Source organism: Rhinolophus hipposideros (genome assembly GCF_964194185.1).
Source record: "Rhinolophus hipposideros genome assembly, chromosome: 1".
NCBI classification, from domain to species: domain Eukaryota; kingdom Metazoa; phylum Chordata; class Mammalia; order Chiroptera; family Rhinolophidae; genus Rhinolophus; species Rhinolophus hipposideros.
Genome location: NC_138047.1, coordinates 19,637,304 through 19,645,326, shown reverse-complemented (window position 1 = coordinate 19,645,326; position 8,023 = coordinate 19,637,304). Strand labels below are relative to the sequence as shown.

The 8,023-nt window shown below is 43.3% G+C and overlaps 1 protein-coding gene across 7 annotated transcripts in view; it reads left to right on the top strand.

Moving 5' to 3' along the window:
* Positions 1–1,687: 1,687 nt before the first annotated feature.
* The window catches only part of PTER (phosphotriesterase related), a 64,018-nt gene continuing 57,682 nt past the window's right edge, over positions 1,688–8,023 (top strand). For 3 of the 7 annotated variants that reach the window (XM_081058052.1, XM_081058054.1, XM_081058051.1), the window contains exon 1: positions 1,689–1,840. The gene's annotated coding sequence lies outside the window, so the exon portion shown is untranslated. Of the gene's footprint in view, positions 1,841–8,023 lie in introns of all 7 variants that reach the window. The other 4 variants (XM_081058048.1, XM_081058050.1, XM_081058049.1 and 1 more) reach the window with 4 other exon arrangements.

Below are 8,023 nucleotides of genomic sequence, written 5' to 3'. Positions count from 1 at the left end.
AAGAAGTAAAGCCATAGAAATGAGAGCCTGCATGTGAAATCCATCACAAATCTTATACAATGGGTGCATGTGGGCAGTGGAGAATTTAGTAACTTCCATAAAGGAAAACTGAAGTCATTTTTTAACATGAATCTGGTGTATAATTTCATGTCTGGCAGCATGCACTAGTAAAATACATAATATTATAAATAATGGACTTTTAGGCCTCTCCTTAACAACCATTGTCAGGTACACATTTATCCGGCTTCATGGTTACAGCACATGTAATCTAAGTGGTAGCCAGCTCAGAAATCACTCTAGAAGGTTCCCTTGATCCACCTATTCATTATACAATCTTAGTATGAGCCCCAGCCAGTCCTAGTAATATTCAGCTCTCTCAGTACTCATCCCTCTGAACTTTTTAACCTCTACATTTATTCTGCTATCTCCTACCTCGGGGCCCTGGTTGTATGCCCTTCCCTGTTCCTAGTATCGAAGCAGCCACCATCCTTAAGGACCACTGCTTTCCCTTAATATTTTCTCCCTGCCGAGCCTCTCCTAGCCAACTTCTAGATAACTTCTTAGACTTTTTCTTCCTGAAAAAAACAAAAACACAAAATGAAAGCTTTATATCCTTTTCTCCTCTTTTTCTGACTTAGATATGTTAATTTGTTTCCTAGCCTTCTAGCTAAGTGCCAGATCTCTACTAAGAAGGTTTGGAGTAACATCAACCAAACCGTCCAGGCCCTTCTCTCTCTAAGTCGGTTTCTTGTCTGTAATCGGAGGAAAGAGAGATCCTACCACATGCAGGTTGTTCTGAAAATTAAGATAACACATACAGAGTACATGTTAGGAAACCTGGCAGAGTTGGCCTCAGGAAACACCATCTATTATTATTATTATTACTATTATTATTATTATTATTATTAAATGTCCACTTTCCTTTCAAATGACAACTGGAGGTTCTACTCATGTGAGTACTTGTCCTCTTTTTCTCAGAATCCAGGATACGATTAATTGTGACACTTAAACGTATTGCTCTGTATTATGGCATCTGATCCTAGAACAACATTTTGTAGGCAGTCACCCACAGTCAGTAAGCCTACTTCAGGCCCATGAACTGCTGGGACTACTTCAAGGGCTCTGGTACAGGCTCTATTTTAAACATGAGAAACCTCGGGCCCAGGGACATGAGACAACTGATGAATAAACAAACCCAAAGCTGTCTGTATTCAGGATGGTGATCCAAATCCTAGTCGTGACACCAAATTGCCGATGCTGCCCCTCTGATTTGTTATCCTTGGAGAAAACTCAGAGAACTGCTAAAGCCTCCATGTTCCAGGTTTTCCTATGGAAGAGAACCAGGATTGGAGGTAAATGCAACTGCTTCCCCTAACCCATTAGACTTGGCCAAACTGGACAGAGATGAGAAATCTCTCCTTCCAGGATATTTGGGGATTATGTACAACAGCCTCCTGTGCAGAGAAAGTGGGTTCCCAGCACAGCCACTTAGAGGATCTTGGAGCTACAAGCCTGCTGTCCATTCCTGGAGTAGGACAGGACGGGCCCGCAGGCTGGAGCCCGGACTTGGCCCAGACTTGGCCCAGAGGTGGGCGGGGCGGGGCGGGGTTCCGTGGGCGTGGCCTAAGGCCAGGGTGGGCGTGGCCAGGACACCCGAACACAACCCAGGGGCCTGGGGGCGGGGAGAAGACTAAAAAGGAAGGTGAAGTGGGAGGGGAGCGGGGAGACGTTCTAGGTCCGGGAAGTTGGCCCTGCTGAGAGTCCCAGGGGAGAAGGCAGCGCTCAGCGATCCGAGGGAAGGCGCCCTGGAGCCGGAGCGGGCACAGAAGCGGTGGGCCCGGTAGGAAGGGTGGGGTCCCACGCCAGGAGCCGCCGAAGCAAGGTCGCGGCCGAGCTCTGCGCGTTAATCCCTGCAGGGAGCCCCCGCGGAGGTCCGCCCTGGGGAAGGAGTCTTAAAAACGCCCGCGCTTTGTTGTGCTGCTGCCTTTCCCCGAGAGCTCAGGGAAAGCTGCAAAGTCGAGGATCTTGATGCTGCGCGAGGCCTAGGAAGCTGGCCTGGGCTTGGAGGTGGCTGGTTGCCCCAAAGACTAAGGTCCGGCAAAGCCCGGCCTGAAACCTGAGGCCGAGAGTCCGCGCAGAGCGAGGCCCAAGGGCCCCACGTAGCCAACGCTCAGTGTTGCTTGACTGAAATGTCCCGGGTGGGGCATTGTTGTGCTGGGGTGGGGGTGAGGGGGCCGGAATGTGTTCCATGCTCATTCTCCTTTAATAAGTTTTGAAATCCTACCTCTAAGCCTTGGGTCTCAGCCTCGCCCTGTATTTTTCAGTCTCATGGTTCTTATATCTTAAAGATATTCCAAACACACTTAGGTGCGCCTTCCCTATAGATATGAGTGTGGTATTTACAGCTGCGATATGGGGATGTTTGGGGGTACACCTCAGCTGCACTGACACCCCCTAGGGGGGCACGTTTACAGATGAGAAGTTCCTCCCTGTGTAAGGTCCATTTGTCCTTAAATCTCCACGACAGTGGAGGAAACTGACAAGCATTTACTCCTATCCTAAAGTATCATCACATTCATTGTCATGCAGAATGAACATCAGTAAGAAAACAGCCCTAAGACGTATGACACCTACTTGTCCAGTGACATTTTACTCTACATAGACAGGAGGGGTGTATAGCAGTTATCCTATAGGCCTGATGTAATTCCAGAAATAACCAGCCCCTTCCCAAAAGAAAAGTCAGTGCACACTGCAAAGAATAAAATCAGATGACTGTTGACTGCAAGATAGCAACCTAATTTTTAAAAAGGATAATGCAAACACGAAATGCAGAAAGTGCTACGTGATGAAATTACGTTTTCATTGGTGGAGGCTAACTGTTGCTTGATCGTTATAAAAATTACTAAAATATATGTAATACGGATTTTTGGAATAAAATAGCAAAATACATTTTATCGCCATGCCTTGATCTTAGAATCATAATAGGAAGGCCCAAGCCTGTATTTTTGGACAGTAAAAGCTAATCACCAGGGGTCTTCTCTGAGCTCTGTGTGCTCTAATTTAATCTTCTCCACAGCGCAGTGAGATATCCTTATGTTAGAAGAGGATGGTAAGGCACAGAGGATGAGGCTACACTCCTGGAAAGCTTAGGAAAAAAAAAATCTGTGTTTTTGGAACTCTACAATCTGTGTTCTTACCCCTTAGCCACTTGTACTTTATTTTTCACAAGTAGACAGTAAGAGAAGAGGTTGCTCCTTTCAAGAACTCTGGACCCATGAGAGGAGCCTAATCGTAGTTCTTCCAGCTCCTGACTTTGTGCTTACTTGTCTTTCTTAGCCACATGAAAGTAATTGGTCTTTATGTCTCTACTAGACTTAGAAATCTATAGATTTGTAAAAATAAGATTCTGCTTTTACCAATTAATGATATTGGTGGTCACATTTGGTGCTGAAATTACCGTGTGGTCAGGAAGGGTCAGTTTATTCATTCAATTAATGTGCGCTGTGTACCTGGGTAGCACTGGGCTCCAAGAGACAACCGGCAGATGCGGATTCCCCTTGGACTTTGTATTCTGGCTTAAGGCAGAGGAGCCTGAAGAAACGCAGAAGGAGCTAACAAACAAGTTAATTAACAAACAGCTCCCAGTTGTAAACAGAAGGCTGTGGTAAAGAAAAATGGAGGGTGGGGGGAGGAGAGAGCCCATTGGATATGAGGGTAAAAAGGGGGCCTTGCCAAGACATTCCGATTTAGAAGGATAAGTCGGACCTAATGATGTTCATTGCCTGCATTGAGACCTGCAAGAGCAAAGGAGGCCTGAAACAACTTGGCATATTCTAGAAATTGCCAGAAGGTGTTTGTGGGTGGAGCTTGAGTGATTGGTTCCAGATGAAGTTGGAGACTCGGGTTGGGACCAAATTGTGCAGGGTTTTTCGTGGCCTGGTGAAGATTATAGATCTTCATCTCATAGCAATGGGAAGCCACTGAAGGGTGGCAGGCAGGGGAGTGACATGCAGCAGTGACATGCCTCAGGCTAGGGGAGTGGCAGCACAGACAGAGAATGTGGAGTTTTTCAATGTCACTTGATCAGTGGGGACTCCTGACAACCCTATTTAAAATAATGTTCGAACTCTCCTCAAACTCCCTGGCAACTCTCCAGCCTCCTATTCACTTTAGTTTTCCTCCATACTACTTACTCCCATAGGACACACTATATTTTGTTTGTAAATTGTTATTTACTCCCTCCCATGAGAATGTCAACTACATGAGGGTTGGGTTTGCATGTTCTGGTTACTGCTGTTTCTCCAGCACCTGATGCTGTGCCTTATGCAGAGTAGGCCAGGAAAACGTTTTGTTGTATGAATGGATTTAATAAAATGGTTTGGGTTTGGATTCCATAGAACTTGCTGATTAACTGGATTTGGTTGTGAAAGAAAAGGAGAAATCAAGGATCGTTCTCAATATGCTGGATTAGAAACTGGGTAGATGTGAATATCAATGAACTCTTTCGCAGCATTCATTGATTTCAAATTGTTTTTTTTCTTCAAAATGTGTCAGAAATCCACAAAAAAAAGAAAAAGTTGGTATTTTGACTATGCATTTAATAACAATTTGAGCTTCTTTGTATATGCCATTATTTTATGTATAAAAATTTCCTATTCATTCTAGAAAAACACAAAAACATAGGAAAATGTACATCTGCTTTCCTAAATTTCCTTTCTGGAAGTTCCATCTGCAGTCAGCAAATGGAAATATTCATTCGGATATATCTGACCATCATGGCAAAAGAGTTAAGAAGGTGAAAGCTAGGGAAAGAATAAATTGGGAATTGGGGTAGGTGAGATCAAAAGTTCTGTTTGGTACATATTAACTCTGTGGTGTATGGATTAGTTATCTATTACTGCATTAAAACAATTAGCCTACAATTTAGCAGACTAAAACAACACATGGATTATCACACAGTGTCTGTGGCTTTGAAGTTTGGACATGGAATAGTTGCGTGGTTCTGGCTCAGGATCGCTCATGAGGTTATGGTCAAGCCATCAGACAAGGCACCAGTCATCTCAAGGCTTGATTGGGGCTGTAAGACCAGCTTTGTGGTTTTTCACATGGCTGTTGACAGCTGGCTATTGGACAGAGACTTCAGTTCCTTGCCATATGGCTCTCTCCATGGGGTTGCTCATGATATGGCTTCCCCAGAGCAAATGACCCAAGAGAGAAAGAGAACCCAAGATGGAAGCCACCATCTTTTTAGAACTTGATCTGTGGCTATGACATATCATAACCTCTGTGATTGGTCACACAGACCGCCCTGGTACAGTGTGGGAGGGTGTGAATTCCAGGAGAGAGAGTTGTTGGAGGCCACTGGAGAGGCTGCCTACTACAAGGTCTCTGACATGTCCAAGGGGACATGTCATACAGGCTGTTGGGTATACTATACTGTAGTTCACGGGAGAGATCTGGGCTACAGTTCACTATTTGGAAGTCATTCTTCATGATATACGAAGCTGTTGGAAATGTACAAGAGGACCCAGAAAGAGACTATAGATACACAGGGGAAGAGGACCCTGGACCCATTTGGGAAGAGGCCGACATTTAGAGGTCAGTGGAGGAGGAGCCAGCAAAGGAAGATGAGTGAGGTGGGAGGAGAACCAGAGCAGTGTGTATTCTGGAGGTGATGTAACTGAAAGGTAAGTTTCACCAGACAACTTTCTCTTCCCCATGAAGGGCAGAAAATACCTTGACTATGGCTGAAGAAAAAGATTTTTCTGAGAAAATGCAATCTCATACAACTTAAAGTATGAGTAGTTAAATTTTAACCCAGATAGGAACTAAGAACAAGAGAACATATATCCAAATAGAACATTTAGAGGCTTGAAAAGTCTATTGCTGTATACTTAGTGCCCTCGAGATCTGGGGTGTGGCCATAAGATCCCTGGGATTATGTAGTAGACCTCTATGTAAGACTGTTATAGGTTGCTCTTGGAATTAAGCTTGAAGACAAAATACTTAACTGTATATACAGCATGGGAGGAGCTGGTGACCTTGGAAAAATACCCATCCTTGATTCCATATTGTTTTAAAGTGTTACTGTATGAGGAACTGTTTTCCTCAAACGTCTTAAATACCCCAGTGAACTACACAGTAACCATGGTGAGCATTCCTGGTGAAGCTGTGTTCCACTCAGTAGTCCTGTGAACTTGACAGTTACTAGAAGGACCTGAGATGGTTGTTAAATATATTTTTCATACACCAAGTGTGGCCTCTTCCTTCTGTTTTCTTTAGCTTCTATTTAGAGTATTGTTTCAATGGTCCAGGTTTCTTTAAAAAGACTTGCATTAAAAATGAAACAAAACAAAAGCCCTGTCATTCATACACATCCCTCCCTCACTTAAAAAAAAAAAAATGGATGAAAAATAAAATGTCTGCTTCCATCTGGCCACCTGGCACAAACTGGCTCTGTGGTTCTGACTACCTGTTTCATGAAAACAGTATCTGCCTGAGTACTCAGCACGGGAGGCATGAGTGTTAACCTGTTCCCTCCCAATTAGGCACGGCCATGTGACTTGCTTTGCTCAATGAAATATAGGTGGAATGACCTGTGTTACTTCCAGGTGGAAGCTTTAAAAGGCAATGAGAGATTTGTCACACACTCTGTCCCTCTGCCAGAGTGACCATCAATTTTCTAGAGCATAGTTGTTCTGTCAGCATGGGTCATGGGATGAACGCAATGAGCAGAGCCCCCCCCCCCCCCGTTACTCTGTGTTAGACACATAGCGTGAGCTAGAAATGAGCTTTTGCTGTGCAAGATAATCAAAAAGACCTTGAAATTTGAGGATCTGTCTGTTAATGCAGCATGCCCTAGTCTATCTTGACTATTGTACTCAGGTAAGGTCTGAGCCACTTGCATGCAATGATTACTGGTCTCCAGTTTACCAAACACCTTGGGATCCTAAGGGGAAGGGGCTGCAGGGGGCTTGCTCTTTTAACTAATGCTCCTCTTACTGTTGGTGAACTAGCAAGTGCCCTTGTTTCCTGAATGCACAAGTCAGCTTCAGGATTTTAATCAAAAGTGGCAAAAATGGCATTTAGATGTTCAATTGCATTCTGTAAGGGCAGCTAGTGTTGAAAGACATAAAATGAAAATACGTAAAGTTTCAATGCCCAGAGAGGATAGGAATTAAAGCTCTCATTTATATTTTAAAAAACACTGCGTGTGTGTGTATGTATTTTTTAATTTTTAGCAGTCTACCAAGTTTTGCAACATAGAGGAATGTTCACAGTTTCATTGTTAAGACATGATTCTTCCCAAATGTAGTTATCAATGGATGCATTTCAGAAATTATTTTGTCACCAAAGGACATTTGAAATGAATCATCCATACTTATCATTGACTATTTTTTATTTTTAAAAGCAGCTTCAAAGAGTATTTTAAATGTGATTTCCTGGCTATCTTATTTTGGATCTAAGAATATTAGAACTAGGTTTTGCTCTCAACATCCTGGAGGCTATGTGTTCACTCATTTACTCTGACTTAAGCAGAAATAAAGCAGGGAGCATTTAGCTGTGGGCAGACAGAGCCATGCTGCCTTCGTAGGGATGCTGGCTATAAATTCACTCTCCCTAGAGGTTAACAATCAAAATTCTCCCCCTCTCTTACTCACACGAGTGATATGATGATGATAAATTGCTTGGACATGACTGCCCTAAGCACGAGTGTGATAAATTATGTCATTTGGGGCATGGCTAAAGATTCTCCATTGTCAGTCTGCAACATTGAATATCGGTAGTATTCATAAATAACCTTCTGTCAATTGTGGTCTCCACTGCGCATATTAAATTTTCTGTTTTTGCCCATCATGGTTCTTAGTTCTTAATCATCCTCTATCTTCCCTTGAATTCACTTAGCTAATCAAGCTTTTTATTTTTCTGTTCCCCACTCACTAAAAAGGTGGGGTGTTCTCACAGCTGTGTTCAGTAAACATTGAGTCTTTTTTCACAGAAATTGTTAAAACAGTAATTATTA